General features: G+C 43.6%; 1 protein-coding gene across 2 annotated transcripts in view; it reads left to right on the top strand.

The window, feature by feature from the left end:
* PRDM1 (PR/SET domain 1) overlaps positions 1–18,463 on the top strand; it is a 100,713-nt gene that overhangs the window by 45,645 nt on the left and 36,605 nt on the right. The gene's annotated exons all lie outside the window — the stretch shown is intronic.

The following is an 18,463-nucleotide window of genomic DNA, read 5'->3' as shown; positions in this document are numbered from 1 at the left end:
CTTAGAGCATTAAACGTGTGATGAACAAAATTATGAGAGAATTAAAAGATAACTCTCTCCCTTTTATTTTTGTGTTGTTTATTAACAGTATGCTTCATTTGACTTTGGTTGCACAAAAGTTCTGTCAATTAAGTTAGTAGTAAAATGTCACTTTCTAGTTAACATGTCACGAAAGCCTCTAGAGTTTATAATGATTATTTTAAGAATCTTTCATTCACAAAATAAAATACATAGCCGTAAATCTTTTCTTATTTAATCTTTTAAAATGACTATCAAAGAACAAAACCTTAATTTGTAGCCTGAAGTTATTTTGTTAAAATCATTTTTCCTTGACAGACTTATTCATGCATAAGTATAATTTGATATGATAACTGAATTGTTTTATAATGCAGAATGAAACAAAAGTGAACGTATTTTAAATAGATCAATGAAATATTGACAGGCCTGAAACACAGATGATGTTGTTTTGTGAATTGCCTGGTCACTTTTTTCTTAGGCAGAAAAATCACACTTGGACCATCTCTTTGAATTATTCTGTTAACTGCAGAAATTTTAAGATTATAAATCAAAATTTTTGAAGTGAATCTGAAATTATGAATCCGGAATGAGAGGCTGGTTTTAGACTCCGTCTTTGTTAAACAAAGATGCATTAGCTATTTTGCTGGGAAGTTCCTCTTTTAAGCATAGCAAAGCTATAAATATTTATCTCCTTAATAGCTTTTTGGATTAAAGTAATGACGTCTAAAATGACTTTATGAATGCAAGTTTCAGGATTTTTTTTTGTTTTGTTTCACTAACATCCATTTTATGGAGACTTTATGAGTTCCAGTGCACCTTCCAAATATTGACAGTGCCGGGGCTGGATGGAAAGTTCAGACCAAATCTTGAACCTCCTCCGTGTTGGTTCTACAGACTGTCTGGAGTCCAAAGGTTACGAACTGCTTGTAAACTATCTCCAGAATAAAAGCCTGTGTGCCAGGACATCAGTGCTGGTATTGTGTTCTCTATTCTTTTCCTAATTTGCAGTTTCTCCCAGCCCTGCTCCCGTGGATTCTCAATGGCCCGCATTGCTTCAGCCTATTTAATTCCGTGAGGCGATGCTAATGGATGGCAACTGAAAGTCTGTCCTGAGGCCCTGAGACTTTTCAGAGATGTTAATTCGCTTAGTACTACAAAACTAAAAAAAAGGAAGAGTAGTTCTAAATTGTCCGCTCCTGAGGCACAGATACTAAACCCCTGGATTCGGCAAGCTCTTTAAGTGAATGCACAGCTTTAATGACACTGACTTTACAGAACTAGTTTCTTTAACATTAAGCACTGCGTACAAATATGAGGTAACCGATGCAATTTGTTTGCAGTAAAGGGTCTCTTTGCAGCATTTTTTTTCTCTGTTGGGTCTGGCAACGTAAAGATTTAAATTTGTGTTCAAAATACGCTGTACAAAATTGACCCAGTGACTACTGAAGTCAACAGAAGTCTTCCTGTGAATCGGGATTTAAGAGTTTGCTTTACTTAGCTCTGGAAGATGTGCATGCTAACTCAAATGAGACCATTTATATACTTAAATGTGAGACAGTAACACACTCCTGAACAACCTACAGGTTTTCCAGAGCAGATCTGGACTCTTGTGGTAGGTACTTGGCGGAGAATCCTCAAGCTTGAGTTAGGTGCTAAGGCTCTCCAGGTGTCTCACTGGGAGAAGATAGTGATCAGGAGAGGACTCCCAGGAGCCAACAAGCTCAGCCAGAAGCATCCAGAGTTCAGTTCAACATCACGATTTGTGTATTTTTGCAAAGTGGAGGATGGGACATAGTCCAACCACATCCTCCCCCAATAAACTGAATTGCCTGTCTGTGCTTTGGATGGCCTTTGAGGATGAAGGCTCAACCTCTCAGGCAGAAGTGCAAAATGGTAGATTTCCTCAATGTTATAAAAAAAATGTGTTCTAAATTAACATTTCTGCCTAAAGCCCTTTTCCAAATAAATACTTTTGCTAGAGAGACAGGGAGCAATCACTTACAGCTTTCCACAGGCAAACACTGTATGTATTTTACTCACGACTGTGATAAATTTACCTCTGTTTTAGTTCATTAAGAAAACTTCAGCAGGGAAATGCAATTTCTGCTCATTATGTGTAAACATAACAAATGGCACTTATCTCCTTTGACTGGTTGTTTTTCCTGAAATTCCTGGTAAACAGGTATAATTAATATAAAAACGTAATGCATTTTTCCCCTTGCATCAGTGTGTGGGTTTTAGTTAGTAACCAAGTGTGCAGAATCAGTGGTTCATCAAAGTGATCAAAGGTCCAATGAAAGCAACTTAGTGAGTCTTTAACTCTGAATTGATCCTCAGTGATAAACTTGTTGCTTTATTCACCAGAAAGAATAGTTTTTACCAATAATTTTTTTTTTGTATCAGAATTTTTTAATGTTATGGTGGCATATGCCTCATGGGCATGCTCTAAACACCCTTCGTAGCCAGAAGTGATCTGGATGATAAATCATTTTACGAGGCTTCGAATGTTCTTAACTCTTAGTGAGATAATCCCGATTTTAGTGTGTTAAATATTTTCAAGAAGTGGGCCCGCTGACTTTTAATCTGCAGCTCTGTTTTGTACAGCATGCAGTTTCCAGGTACTCAGTATCTCTCGTGCTGCGTAACCCGTATCGCGTGCAGGGCTATCTAATCTTCCGGCAGGTGAGAAGCTGTAATTTGTGGGGCGTCTTATCGAAATACAGAAAACTGATGGGGAAAGAATGGTGATTGAGCCCTGCTTGGCCCGTACGGTCTTAATTCTGGGTTGGTTTTTTTTTTGAAAAATAAGCGGCGAGGAATGAATAATCTTCAGAGCTGTTAAAGCTCTGCTGCAGGTTGGGTGGTGTGACAGAGAGCGAGGAGCTGCACGGGGCACCAGCGCCCCTCGCTCGCCAAGATCTGTTTGTCCAGTGATGCAAGAGTTTGCTAATTAAACAGTTCCCAGCGGTGTTTGGGGCAGAACCTGTGGACATTTAACCAATTGAACAATTTATTGCTGTAATTGAAGGGGTTAGCTGGTGTTTATTAACTAGCCTTCCTGTCACGTTCGAATGGCTGGACTAACCCTTGGTCCCTGACTTGTTTTCAAGCGTCCCACCGGTGGTGTTGGCACTGCGGTTGTCACTCTTCAGGCTGCTGCTTCAAGGCCAGAACTTTACTTATCCCCCTTTTGCAAACTCAGCAACATTATTGGGCTTCTTTTTTTTTTTTTTCTTCTCTCCCATGCAGGAGCAAGCATTTTATTACAAATGAAGTGCTATCCCTTTAGAGTAAAAAGGAAATTTTATCTGAGACACAAAATAAATTGGGATAATTAGGGAATTTCAGCAAACCACTTCTGGCTTGAAAATGAGGTTTACGCTTTGTAATCTCAGCGTAGCACTAGCTGATTTTCCTTTTACGATCATGGCAACCTCTGCTGTCTCCATCGTCATTAAAGTGGGTTCGGGGCTAGGATAAAGGCGTGATGGCGGGAGCATGCAGCAGGGCTCCCCGCCACACCGCGGGGGCACCCCCAGTTCGGGGGACAGATCTATTCAGGGGAACAATGAGTCCTGATGGTGATAACAGGCTGCTTCTCCCCCTTACCCATGAAAGCTTCTATAACTAGAACTAATTGGCCGTTCCTAAAGTGTAATTAGCAGGGATATTAATCTAGGCCTGACAGGTGTGAAAATGTGTTTCTTTGAGTCCATTCAAAAGGCACCCTATCTGATCAACCATAGGGGGAGCCTGAAGCAATTGTGTCTATAAACTCGCAAGGCTTTAGTTTGTCGGAACTGAACAGCCCACTTTTATTAATCGCGTTTGAGTCAGAGGACATTAACTCAACAGAAACGGACGGGAGGAAGTTCACTTAATACTAACATAATACTTGGTATCACTTCCATCATCAGGAAGGGAAGTGCTTGCTTCCGCCTTCATTTGGGTATGGGAAGAAAAGGGAGGACTTTTTCAAAAAACACATTTTAATTAGAAAGATAGGTGTGAATTATTTTGCATTGAGGATCATTCAGTGGGTGGGTTTTTTTTCTCCTAGTTCACTTCTAGTGAAGTTTGACAATCACCGTTTGCAATGTTTGTTACTTTTCTTATTTAGTTGTTCTTCATCCCACTGGGCGCAGCACATAGCAGTGACTTTAAAAGGTGGTGCCACCAAGGCGGCATTCTCATCAGCTGTGCAGGTATTAAATAGTCCTAATGTAACAATCTGCGATGGGGTTTCAGGGCTTGTTTAAGGAACTTGGGCCACATACGTCACCACTAGCTCAGCTTCTTCATGTGTGGTGTAAACGGGCACAGCTCAGTGGAGCGGCACTGATTTATATGTGTCAGAAGATCCTGAATTCAACCAGCAGACTTACCATGGGATATTGAAAGGGTCCCAGCTGAATCTGCAGATGGCTGTTTGTGCTAGTGGGCTTCAGGCTTGGAACTAGATGAGAAAATCTGTATTTCCCGTTTTAATTAGAGGGACGTTCACAATATAAGACTAAATGACAAAGCCTACCCCAAAGACCTGCATCTGTTTTACATAAAATAAATGCATTATATGAGTGAGAAATAACTTGAAGATAGTCTTGATACTGGAAATAGTGTGTGTTCATCGGCATGCACATGCATGTGTACTGCTCAGTCAGAATTTTCCCCAAAAGAAGAAATTTGTTTTATTATGTATGGTCTGCTCTGAAAAATGTATACATAGTGCTTTACTAGTTCATCCGTCTGTAAGTATCTGGATGCCTAGAGCACTGTGATATTTCTTAGAAATATCTTAAGACGATTTCCTAGAAAAGATGAGTCTAGAGGAGGTCTCCCTGGTCACTCAGCCCAGTCTCCTGATGGAAGAGGCAACTTCATAAAAAAATTGTTCTACTAATGAACAAGGGCTGTCTTACCAAGGCTAGGATGTTTTTTCCCCACTGCTGTGATGAAAAAGCCCCTCTCAGACTGAAGAATCAAGTTCTGGCCTGAACTTGCTCAGATCAGTTTTCTTCTTGTGTGAAAATCTTCAGGTGAAATAGCTCAAGAAACAGCTCCTTGCTGTTTACCCCATGACATATTTACAGAGCACAACCATATCCTTTCCCAACCTTGGCAAAGACAGAAAGCAAGAAAGTTCATGCTTGCGTTGCATTACAGAACAAGGCTCAGTGGCCTTCAAGAGCATGAGCAGTGACTGAGATAGCCTTAGAAACAGTATGAGTATGTCCCAGGACTTAAAATTGTGTGCCTTTCTAAGCAGTGAGGCTTATTAACTTAGTTGCTAATGTGTTTGCATCACTTTCTTGATGCAGCGATGTCCCTTACAACACGACACTCTTCCACAGTCAGCAGGCTTGCATCTGGCTCTGCCGGCTTTGCAGCAGAGCATGCTGTGTGGTGCAGACGTGCCTTTTTGCATCTTTTCTCAGAAAGGCTCTGCATTTTCTAACCTACTGCCGTCTAAATTGATCTTGATTCAATGCGGATGACCAGCATAGGAAATGACACCCTCCTTCCGGAGCATTATTGCGATTTGTCATTTCTTTGGAACCCGTTGCCCTTCTGTCAAGACTTTGAATTTTCTAGGTGATGTATAGGTTTAGTATTCAATTCCTGATGTAGGAGGGCAAGGCAGTCTTTTTCTTGTTTACCCTAGATAGTGCAAAACATACATGAGGAAGGAGGGTCTTGTGATTGAGACAAAGGGCTGTGATTCAGGACATGTGGGTTCAGATCCTGTCCCTGCTGTCTGCTTTCAATGAAACCTTGGTGAAGTCATTGGATCTCTTCCTCTTACGTAAAATCTCTGAGTCTTTCTCTCTTTTCTGTTGAGCTGAGAGATTCTCGTCACCAGCTGCGCGTTAGTATGCCTTCCCCACCATCGTTGTCCACTAATGCAAGCTGGACAGCCTGCCTTCTCACGTTTGGGGAAGGGGGTTCAGGTATGAGAGTTTTGGGGTCCGTTCTTAGAACAGAGAATGTGATCAGAACATGATCCCATGCCCAAATCTGCTACCAGGACTCCTCCTTGCTTTTTCGGCTCTCCCCCAATTCTCTCCCACCCAGCACCTCCTTTTTTCCCCCGTCCCCCTGAACCACCCAGACGTAGAGAGGAAGAGAAGGTCTTGCTTTCGCCCTCCCCACTGTGAAGCCAAAATATATTATTATCAGTCTCCTCTTAACCAGACGTGGGAACAAGATTACTCAAATTGATGTCAACCGAGTACAAGTCACGTGGTTTTGCAAGTTGCTGACTAAAATTATTGGAATTACCCAGAGCTAAATGATTTGTTCTAGCTGGAAATTGGAGAGCCTGTGGTGTTTACACCATTGGTCATGGCGGAAGGGGTAAGTCCGGCTGCTTCACCTCTTCATACTTTTTATAGACAAAAAGGGTGCACAGTGAAGATGTTTGTTCATACTTGCTTAACCTCAAATGGTTTGGACAGTTACTTTCTTCATACCTCAGTTATATTTTCATTCCTATTCAATTTTCATTAGCAAGTTATTTGGCAGTTACCCAGAGTGATGTTTAATAATTGCATTGAGATGTTTCTCTCTCAGAAATCTAAACTGTCATAATGCAGTAAAACCTGCTTTTGCTCAAGAGATACCTGAGCAGAAAAAAATCCACTATTAAAATAATGGCTAAATAAGCACTGATGTGGTATTTATTGATAGAAAGCTGCAGCTCCTTGCTGCGCGGCTGGTAAGAAACAAGAGAATGAATAATAGCCACCAGTGTCCCAAGTTTGAAAAGTCAGAGGAAATGGCAGCAAGAAAAAGCAAATGAAGATGGATGAAACCCCAGGAGGGTGAAGGGAGACGTCCTCCATGCTGGATGGGGCTGGGGGGCTGACTCCTGGGTCACCTCAGCCGTGGCTTTTCGGAGGGGTGTTTTGAAAGGGCCCTGTTTGGGAGAAGTGCTTCCTGGCTGCCACCGCCGCCCACCGCTTGCAGATGCTGCCTGTGGGTCAGGGGGAGGTCACCGCCAGTTAACTCAACACCTCCAGCGAGGAGAAAGCTCTTGGGGATAAACTGCCTTACCATCACTGTCTAACCCGCACCGAGAGAACTCCCAGATGCTTAACTTGTCCCTTTGCTTTGTCCTGACGTACATTTTCTGGGGCATCTTTAACCAATACCTCTCCCCTCGCTCAGCACAGTGGGTTCAGCATCAGTTTCTCCAGCCTGGTGGGTTGGGTTTTCTCCTGGCAGGTCCTTCTGCCCATGCTGTGGCCAGGGCCAGGCTGCCCTATGGTGCCTCACTGGCACCGGAGCAAAGATGCCAGGAACCGAGCGAGACTTCAGGGTCTGCCGAGGCAGCAGCATCCCACGCACACGTTGGTGTCCCCAGGGCTTGCCGTGTGTGCCAGGGCATGCCTGGTCATCCCCTGGGACCTAAAACTCATAGAATCATAGAATGGTTCGGGTTAGAAGGGACCTTAAAGATCATCTAGTTCCAACCCCCCTGCCATGGGCAGGGACACCTCCCACTAGACCAGGCTGCTCAAAGCCCCATCCAGCCTGGTCTTGAACACTTCCAGGGATGGGGCATCCACAGCTTCCCTGGGCAACCTGTTCCAGTGTCTCACCACCCTCACAGGAAAGAATTTCTTCCTAATATCTAATCTAAATCTACCCTCTTTCAGTTTAAAACCGTTACCCCTCGTCCTATCCCTCCACTCCCTGATAAAGAGTCCCTCCCCATCTTTCCTGTAGGCCCCCTTTAGGTACAGGAAGGCTGCTATAAGGTCAAGCTCCTCATTGCCATGGCACTCGCAGCTCCTTAGTGCCAAAGGGAAGAGGCAGCTCTGACACCTCTGCCTGTACTCTGAGTGTTGTTAGTGGTGGGGACATCAAGGGTGACACCATCCAGATAGACTGGACAGTGTTTGCTTATAAAATGCAAAGTCTGAGTACGTCCAGCAAATTGCATCGAGTGTTGTAGCTCTCCAGAAGCAGACTAGTTGCATTTAAATCATTATGTTTCAAAAAGATTAAAGATGCAAATAAATGGCACAAGTAGTGCAGGAGCCCATTTCTTACATATACACAGAGGTACATGAGAAATAGGGGTATTTTACATTGCTCCCAGGTTTTTTTTGCTACTGACAGCAGCTAGAGAGCCCTGCTCACAGGGGAGTCTGGGTGCAGGCACTCCCTGGTTCTTACTTCCCCAGGCGTGAGAATTGGTGGGGCTTTCTCGAGCATCCACACGGATTCTGGGCAAAAATCTGGAAAAGTTAAAATGCTGAGGCAAGGGGATTGAACTCTGCAAAACCTCTGCAGGTTGCAGACTGCTGTGTTCGTGTCCATAAAAGAATTTAGTAGGCATATATTTTATGTGTGTGGGTACATCAGTAGATGCATAAAAATACATATGTCTGTTTTCAATAAAAGCATTCCATGATCTAAACATCTTAAAAATCTTAGGCTTCACATTTTCTCGAACAGGCTTGTTCAGGGAAACAAAAGAGGGTGCTTGACAAGATTATGGTGTTGCTTCTATACATTTCCTTTATTCTTGTGGCTAAAAGGAAATTACAACGTGTTGTTAAGTCAAAGTGTGGTCTGTGGAGCTGAACCAAAAAACCTTTAAATGGACTAAAATTCCCCTTCTGATAAAAGGGAAAACTACACAGCAGAGAGACAGGATATCTTTAATTTAAATAGTGGGTTTAGGTATATTAATTTGAGTTCAAAGCATCTTTCAAAGGGTATGATGCCCACATTTTTAATTTTACCTAATACTGAGCATCTGGTGTGGACTGGTTTGTGGTACTGAGAGCAAAAGGAAATACATTACTCATAGATGAAAGGAGTGAGGGGGAATCACTGTCCTGACTAAAAATAGCCTTTTTTCCACCAGTTAATATCAGCTGGAGGTTTGATTAAATAGTAATTGTCTAGAAAAAGACAATAATTGAGTGTGACTGTTTCCTTTCAGGGGCCAGGCCCAGGTGGTGAAAGTTAAGTATTGTCCTTCAGATAAGGTCCTGAAAGCAGTTTTCCTGGATGTCCACCGAGCCCTTCTGCAAAATGTCCTTTCTGGGTGCTGAGCTGCAGACAGACAAAATCCAGGCCTTTTTGCAGGGCAGCAGCAGCAGCAGCAGCTTTCGGGGATGTAGCGCCGGAGGATTTTATGGCTGCACTGCAGATACGAGCCGGCTCACCTCTTTGGCTGGAACTCTAACCCAGAGGCGCAGAGATCACAAGAGACAAATGTCTTGAATTAAGAAATGGGGTTGACATCTATAAAAGTCAGAGCACATCTAGTAGGCAACATGTGTAATAAGACTATAACATTATATCTAATAGGGAGATCGGAAAGCTGTCTAAAAAACCACAGCTTCCATTCAGATACGCACGTTCAAAAACAAAATACCCCAGGTTAGTGCTTTTGGGGGTTTTTAGCCCCTTAATTTATAATTTCGCTCCTTAATTTTGCCCCTTATCATCTTTTCCTAAAAATCAGTTGACCTTTTTCAGTACAGGGTTAGTGATAATACTGCTAACAACTTTGCCTAGCTTTATTGGATTCCATAGTGAAGAACTGCATATTTCTGTGAGGTTAACACTATTTTCCTCTAGATTTCTGTAAGGTTATTCTCTCTGAATGACCCTTTTATGCTTCGTAATGTTAACACTTAATCACTTGTCTGGGACTTTGCATATTATGAGTATCTAAGCATTATTTAATTAACCTTTGCAAGTGTCCAGTGGGCCAGAGAGCCATGAGATGGAGCCAGGCAGGAAATGCTTTTTCTGCCTTGTGAAAGTTTTCAAATTGCTACTTATTCTGAGTGGAATGGACTCAAAACGTTGGGGATTTTTTTGCAGAGGAAAAGTGGAGGAGGAGAGTGTGTGAGAGACCAACTGGTCTGCTGCGAAATCGCCAGCAGTTACAGAGTGCTCCCCGGGGAAGGGGAAAGCTGTCGTTTCAGCCCTTTGTCCCGCTTGGTGAAGATGTAGGACTTCAGCCCTTTCGCCTCCACATGCTGAATTAGGACCGTAGTGGCTGGGCCAGAGTCAGGCCAGCTCTGCCGGGTGGCCTGGGGACAAGTGCTCGGAGAAGTGGTCACCGTAGCCTGCTGGTGAGAGCAGCTCCCAAAAGCTTCGCCAGCCGTAGCTCGGACCATCTTTTTTTCTCTTGTGCTCCAGGTAAGTGGTCTCACTGCAAGATGAGGCTGAGCACTAGCCAGAAATACCACTCACCTGAAAAGCAGTGCGCGTCTTCTACTGCGAAGCCTGGGTTTTGGCCAGTCAACTTTTTCCAGGGTAGGTAAGGGTAGTGGCTTCAAAGCCACAGCAGAAATTGATACTGTATTCAGTTTGAGAATTCGGATATCCTGATTCTGTGGTTTAAACCACGAGACCACACTCTTTCTGAAATAGGTAGGAATATTTGCATTTTTACATAAGGAAACAGAGGCACGGAGACAGTACGAGGCATGCCAGAAGCCACGTAAGAAGCCTGTGGCAAAGCTAAGAACAGAACCCAGGTTTCCTGATACCAGCACCTGTGATTCAGCCACAGCGCGCTGTGAGGGCAGGACAGGAAGGAACGAAGGGATAAAAATTGAATTTCTTCTGAAAGTGAAGACTCTTCTTGCTTCAGTTAGTGTTTTCCATTATACCTAGAGCGAAGATGAAGTCAGATTCATTGCCGCAACCCTATAATCTGATTTTTCTTTTCTTTAACAGTTGGGTTTAACAATAACTATCGCTTTGGCACCTACCATTGGAAACCGCTGCCCTTCTGCTAACCACAGATTGGTAGGCTAAAGTAAGAGGCTGCCCATTGAGAATATAATCCTGGTCTGCAGGGGGGCACAGAGATTTCTTCACCTCTGGGAGGCAGCCTGTAGTTTAAAGTAACTGGAGCCTGAAACTCCTCATTTAGGTACAGCGTGCTGAAAATTAACATGAGCTTTAAAGAGGGGGAAAGCGGTCTTTAGCTGATGAGAAGGGTGACAAGTTCGCTTGTGCCAACTCAAAATATGTAGAAAATACATACGAAAATTTAAAGGGCATGTTAACCATGAGTTTGGGAAAGCAGGCATTTTCCTGTCTTCCTCCATTGCAAATACAGTGGAAAAACAATATAATTCTGTCTAGATTTACCAGTGTGTTTTAATAGAAAAAAATGGGGTCAGTAAGTCCTCTGAAAAGAGGCTAAAATGAAGGAAGATTGAGAGTTCATCGCTTCCATATTTTGAGCCTGCGACTTCCAAAATCAAAGGCCTAGTAATCCTAATGGATTGACTTCCAAAATTCCTTGGATTTGTATTGCTGGACTTGTCTCTCTCCAGGGCTTAGCTGGATCCCTGCAGATAGATTTTCAGGTTTATATGCTGTAATTCCACTTAGTCCAGCTGTAAACTTGTGGTGGCTGAATTAATACATTATAGGGGAGGGGAAAAAAGAAAAAAAAAAAAAGAGTATACCTACCAAACCCCTAGCTTGTATATCAAATCCTGAGGGGGGAAAACTGGGCATTTCAATTAGTTGGTTGTGTGGCCTGATTGAAGAACAGCCCCATGGCTAACAAAGCTTTGTCTGTAGTATCAGCTTGCTCCTCATCCACCAGGACAAATAGAGTGGTTGGTCATTAACGGGCTAGCCATCGGGTAGGGGTTTTGTTCTTAAATGGGGGCTTTGTCTTATCCCTGCTGTTTAAGCCCTCTCCAAGCACTCCTCACCTGTCATATCTGTCATACATTTAATTCATCACGCTCTCCGGTCAAAAGCTACACTGATAGTATCAAAAGAAGAGGAGGGGGCTTCTTATAACTTTAGCGATCAAAGGAGATTACCGAGCAAATAAGATTTTAATGAAGACGGCAGGTTTGGAAAGGAGAATTTACCGCATTGCGAATTGCTAACACATAAAGGTTCATTTTATCTGTACAGTATTTGAGGGTGGAATCCCAAACTATTACAGAAAGAAGGTTGGATACATGTGTTGGTTCGTGGTTTTAATTAAAAACACAGAGGTGGGGGGTGGGGGAAGCTCTTTTATTTCACTTATAAGGGTCATATTTTTAACCTGTAAATATGATAAGCGTGGCAGAAACAAGTTCGTTGCAATTATGACAAATACATTCAACAATCTGCCACTGAACCACTGTTGTCAGGCCGATGCTCTCAGTGATTTCTCCTAAGTTTCAAATTACCGGTCAGCACTGCAAATACGCTTGGCCTTGCTGTAAGCACCCAAGGGCGACTGGGAACTGACCACACGGATATTCCTGTGATCCTACGTGGCGGAGGCCAGAGATATCCGAAACGCATCCTTTGTGCTGGTGGGTGTTTTCCAGGATGTGCCAGGGCAGTGGGGAGCACCCAACGTCTTAGAGGTTTGCATGGAAAAAGTGTATGCTGCCCTGTGGCACCTTGTCGTGGAATGCAAGCTTGCACCCGCACCTTAATTCACAATTACTTTCTATTAAATTTGCAGTCTTTCCGCAGAGGAGTTATCCCATTTGGGACCGTCGGTCCAGAACACTTACTCCGTTTTCTGATAAAGTGGAAACAACCTGGTGGGGAATTACCTGTCGCGGTAGTCAAGTGCTGCATGGGCAGTCGTTTGGAGATTCAATTAGCGGCAAAGATGCTCTACTGGAAACATAAAGCCACATTCATCCACCAGTTGGTATCCATGCAGTGTACAGAGCTTTGGGACAAAAGCAGCAGCAGAACTAGGCAGATTTATTTTTGCAGTTTTTCCTTGCGATGAAAAGAAAGCCTCTGCGATGGCTGAAGCCTTTGATAAAAGAAGGGGTAGTTGTATTATTAGCATGGATGTTAACATCTTTACTTAAAAGACGGCATGGGGCAGGGGGAAGTGGCTGCCTAGCTTTCTTTAAATTGACTTAAAAATGTGGGGTCCAGGAAGGAGCTCAAAAAAACATGTCTGAGCTTGTCAGCCTTTACGGGTTTGGGTGGAAAACTCCAGTTCTCAGTTTCCGCTGAGTAATATTGAGAGCTCATTATTTGTGTGGTTTTCAACCTGGCTCTGAATTATGAATGATTTATTTAAGAAGTGATAAACTCTGGGCCTGCCCATCAGCTATGAGGAGGTCCCTACAGCTGAGGTGTTTTATGTTCAGCGAGGAGATGGGCCTCAGCACCCTTCCCACGTCGGAGTTAATATCTTTAATCTAAGTTTAATATCTTTAATATTTTCAGCAGAGGGCCAGTGTCCATCCCTTTAGTTGCTTTTCTGTAGCCCCCGGCATCTCCTGATATGCAAGGCACAATGAACTAGTTTCACCAAAAGAGAGATGAAAAATCGCATGCTGTCATCTGGTGACATGAATTCAGCTGGACCAAAGTCAGACCCAGATTTATTTGCCGGCAAAGACGGGGTAAAGATACAGCCCGCACCAGTTTGGAAACTCTGCTTGAACCTTGCATTGAGTAAGCGTGTGAGCAAATAGCTTCTAAACTGATTTGCTTGAATCAATAATGATAAAACCTGTGTGTGAGGAGGGCCTATATTTATCTGATACCGTGATGAGGGAGCAGCAGCAGGGCTCTCCCCGGCGCTCACACCAGTGCAGTGGGTGAGCGTTGGTGGCACCCAGAGTCGTTCTGCAAAACTCTGCCCCGTTAACAGGGTTGGTATGTGTGCCAGACACAAACGTTTGCCTTTGCTGTTGGTTTAAGGGCCTCCATGCTTTTATTCAGCTGCAAACTGATTTTTTTCCCCGTCTGTAAGTTGAGGGAGGGAGAGGCTAACTTCCAATGTCGTCTTCTCCTTCACAGATTAGAAACTCTGGGAAGGTGCATGGGTTACTTGAGGCATAGACCAACCGTCCTGACTAATGGGTTCTGCTTATAGATCTTTAGAGGCATTTGCAGGACCAAAGTACTTACGTAAAGAAGTGTTTTTTAAAATAACGTTAAGTCCACATGACAGCATATAAAAGTCAAATGACAGGGCAATTCGTGGGTTATTGTTACAAAACTAACCTTTCAAATGAGATACTAAAATACTCTGTGGTTGGAGTTTCACTTAAGGAATTTACTTCTAAGCCACTTTTCTCCAAGTTTAAATCTGTCTACAGAAAACTTCAAAAACTTTTTTTTTTTTTAAGGAAAAGAGAGAAAGAAAAATAGTATGCTTTTTTTTTCTGCGTTAAAGTGAATGCTTCTGAAACATGCCACCCCATACCTGACTGGAATAAAAAAAATAATTAATTTACCTTCAGAAACTGGGCATCAGTGTTCTTTGACAGAACAAAAGCCACCGTGCCAACACTTAGCAGCGCAACACATCAACTGCTCTTATAGCTCATACTTTATTCTCTGCATCAAAGCTGGGGGGGGGGGGGGGGGAAGAAAAAACAGAGAGTGAGAGAGCGAAAGAGTCAAGCTCTTCAGAGCCTCTAATGACGCGTGCCAAACACGTGGAAGGTAAATCCCCTAATTCAGTCTATTCTTTCAGCATTCCCTGGCGGGCGGCCAAGCTAAATATTTCTGCCGGATAAAAAATGCACCCTCGTACGCGGCACTTTCTTAACAGGATGGCTCTCTGGCTTTAGCGGAGGGGGCTTCTCTGGGGGAAAGCCAACATGTGTGTTCTCTTATCTATTTATTTATTTTATTAAAAAGGGGCTTTATGGGCTGTGATTGGATTAACTTAGTGAACCCTGGAGGAAGAGGAAAAACAAATTGGGAAGCTGGTTTAGCACCCCCACCTTTTTGTCATCTTCTTTTGGGATTTCCTGGCTGGCTGCCACCTTGAGCCTGTTGAATGTTCTTTAGATCAATCAATTAAAAAGGCTTTAATATTTGGGTGATTGGAACGCAACATATGGGCTGCTGGTGCGGATGTCATGTGGTGCGTGGAGTTAATTGAAATGATTAATAGAGGTGTTAGTTTCTTCAAGACTAATTGAAGAAAGAATATAATTGGAAGCATGGACTAACCATTATTGTTGACTTTTTTTTTTAACATATTGTGTCCCTTAAACACTTCTACATGTTTATAAGCATGCAGATGGATTTTGTTTAGATTTCTTTGCTACAGTGATTTGCAAAAATCACATCTACCATACAAAAGTCAAATCTATTCTTATGTAAATTAATCTGAAAAAGTATTTCCATGTGTCTTCTCTCTTTCAGTAACCAGGGGACACGCTGAATTTCTGGTACCTGTTTGTCTTTAGAACCTCGCTAGGCTTAAACCAATTTACCCAGCCTCACTGTTACCTGTGGGGTTACAGCATCCATCCTCAGAAACTGAGCATGAGCCTTCGAAGGTCTGTTAGGGCACCCGTCTCTCTGCACAGAGTTGTGACAATTTACGCTCTTCTGGTGTCCTAGCACACTCCAAGTGTGCCAGGAATTTCAGGGAAATAGTATCTCTATTGTACTGCCCCACAACTTGTCAGCTTGACCATATTTCAAAGGGATGCAGTTTACCTATACGCAGGACTGGCAAAAGCCTGGCTTTGACAGTCAGAAAGAAATGTGAAGTGAGAGAAATTTGGAGAACTGCTGTCGGATCTTTTGGCCTCTCCACCTTCTTTAAGAATAATACACACTTTTTTCAGTAGTAGTAGTCGTCTGCGAATTTTTACCAAAATTGTTAAGCTATCGTGAAGTACAAAATGAAAACCGTGAACTGGCTGCAGAGGACATCTGGCAGCAAGGAGAGGGTACAAAGGATGTGTCTCTGAAAGTCATCCTGCTGCACAGGGTCACTCTCAGGTTAGAAATGGGGAAACTGAGAAAACATGAGAATCTCTTGTCTGCAGGCAGCAAGCACGGGCTGGCTGCCCAAGCAAGAGCAGCGTTGCGTCCTGCTTGCTGCTGGGCTGTGGTTACCAGTGCCGGAGCAAACTTTCAGCTGGGGATTTCTTAACATTGAAGACCATGGCTTAAATATCTCGTGAATCTGCTAGAGGGCAAGCAGTTACCTTCGGGAGAAGGGAATATGGCAGGATGGTAATGGAGGGTTGATCCAAAAGGTAAGTCAGTTTGGACTTAGGAGGAGAGATAGGCTACATTTTGAAGCGCAGTATTTTCACACCAGTCATCTTTTTGCCTGCTTTTGGTAATAGAGGAAAAGTTGAGGCATAATTCTAATGCTCTGGAAAAGAACAGTCTTTATGGATTGGACATACAGATTTTCTCAATTGTTTTCCTTTGCACATGTGCTGCAGCTTATGTGTTTGTGCATCTTTTTCAGTAGTCAGAAAGTTTATTCTGCAGTCCAGAATAAACTGAGCAGAGAAGCGATAGATAAGTTTAGAGGGGGTTTGTTGCTGGCTTAGAAGAAAAAGAGTATAGGATGGTTTTAATATTTTAGAGTCTTCCCACACAGATTTCCAGTGATGCTTTGAAGGCAACTGTGCGTCTGCAAAGACTTTGAGCCTCCCCGGAAGATGTGGCCTGTCTTGTGTACACATCTGAGCGAAGCGTTTGTAGAAAGGAAGTGGCTGCCCTGTACTGGGGGGCTGAGAGGAAGGGAAGACATTAGGTCTGATTGCAAGCTTCCCTCACTCCCCGTTGCCTGATTTGTGTGCACGTTAGCGCTAATCATTCTAGATGAGGAGTATGCTGGGACAGACCGGGGCAAATCAATCTTTCAAAAAAATATTTTTTTTTATTAGTGTTATTTGGTGACCAGATTAGTCACTTAAGGATCTGATTTTATTACAGCAAACTACTGCAATTAGATAGTAATTTGCATATTTTTTTAATCTTAACAGTGATGAAAAATATTAGCATCAGCATTTTTCTTGTCTCCATTGCTCTTTAGGTTTTAGTACGTGAGAAGAAGTGTTTTATGTAAACTTGTTGGAACAGGAGCATCTTCTCTGTCTTTATCAAACCTTGCCATGTTGTGTAGTTAATACAATTCTAGTGCATTGGCCTGGGCCACTGAAAGAGGAATAGCAAGCCAAGGAAATAGGGTTTAAATCTATGCACGTGCTTTGTATGTGATTTGTGTGTTATGATCATATTCTTGTCGTCAGGTAAAGGAGAATGTTCAATAACATCCCCCTAAAATTGATCTCAGGAAACTGATCTCCAGTACAAGCAGGGCTGGTAGCATCACCTGTTGCTAAGACAGACAGACCATTTGCATTGGAGATCCGACTTCTAGGTGCTCATAAACCTACTAAATTCTAAACGTGTGGCTCAGTTGTTTCTTATATTTTACTTTCTTCAGGCTGTATTTTTCCCCAAAACCTAATCTGCCATTTCCAAGAGCTTGGCTACGGAAAAAATGGCGTTGCTAACCTTAAAAGTGTGATGACTTTTCTTTTGAAAAGTAATCTCCGCCATGATAGCCCCCATTTTTTGGAGCAGAAGTTTGAATTACAGGTTCAGTGGCCAGGACAAGGACAGTGTATGTGGCAGGGGAGGGTGGTGGCCATTGTTGTCAGGGATGCTCAAATACCATCCCTCTGCTGGGAGCACTTCCCGGTTCCTGGATCTGCACATTTGTGCTTCACTTACAGTGGGACTCTGTCAGGGCAAGACCAGTACACACACTAGTCCTGTCCCCACCTTCATCCCAGACTCCCACGCCCAGAAGAGTTGCTTTTGAGCTAGAAGCCAACTTAGATGACTGGCAGAGCAGTCCCCCCAGGAGCTGCAGGAGGCCATCGTGGCTTGCTTCAATGAGTGATCACTGTTGGGTCTAGACCTGAGCCCCTGAACTGAGAGCAAAAGAGAGCACGTTCGGTGCGTGCTTACTGCAAAGCGTCCTGAGGCCAGAGAGTCATCAAAAGGAGCTGTTTTTAAAAGCCTGTGGACAAGAGCTGAACTTGTTGGGGATTATGAAGGAGGAGAGACTGCGTCTGGAGATCAGCAGTGTCAGGGAGGAGGGAAACCGAGAGTAAGGTTGGTACAAGACTGAGGGATTTATCTTTATGGGTTATTGTAGACGAAGACGAGCGAGCTCGGTGTTAAAAGCGGGTGGGATGTAAGCCAGCTCTGATCCAAAAGCTGCCTGACTGCATTAGCACAGTGCTAAGCCCAAGCTAATATATCCGGCTTCTCACCAGGGCTTATTAGCTCGGGCTCAGTGCCATACTAACATAGTCACAGGACTTCCAGTTGGCTTGACACCACGCGCTCAAAGTGTGAACTGAGCTCACCGCTACGTGCCTGCTGAGGAGCCCAGGAGATGCCTGGAGACTTGACCACACCACGCCGCTCTTCAGGCTGCGGAGGCCAGGCCTGCTTGCCAGCGGGAAGGGGCATGTGGGGATGGAGAGTCTACCGTGTTTGCTTAGATCAGGAGGGGAAAGAAGCGCAGTGGAGATGAGGAACCTGGAGGTACTCAAGCTGGGTTGATGACAAGACCTGGCACAAGGAGCCTGGGTGTGGGAGAGGAAAATGGGAGTGACTGGAAAGGGAAACTACAAGAAGGGTTAGGAGGAACAAGGTGAGGACTTGCTGGGCAAGGAAA

This window comes from Chroicocephalus ridibundus, chromosome 3 (genome assembly GCF_963924245.1).
Source record: "Chroicocephalus ridibundus chromosome 3, bChrRid1.1, whole genome shotgun sequence".
Lineage (NCBI taxonomy): Eukaryota > Metazoa > Chordata > Aves > Charadriiformes > Laridae > Chroicocephalus > Chroicocephalus ridibundus.
This window is presented reverse-complemented; position numbering and strand designations above follow the sequence as displayed.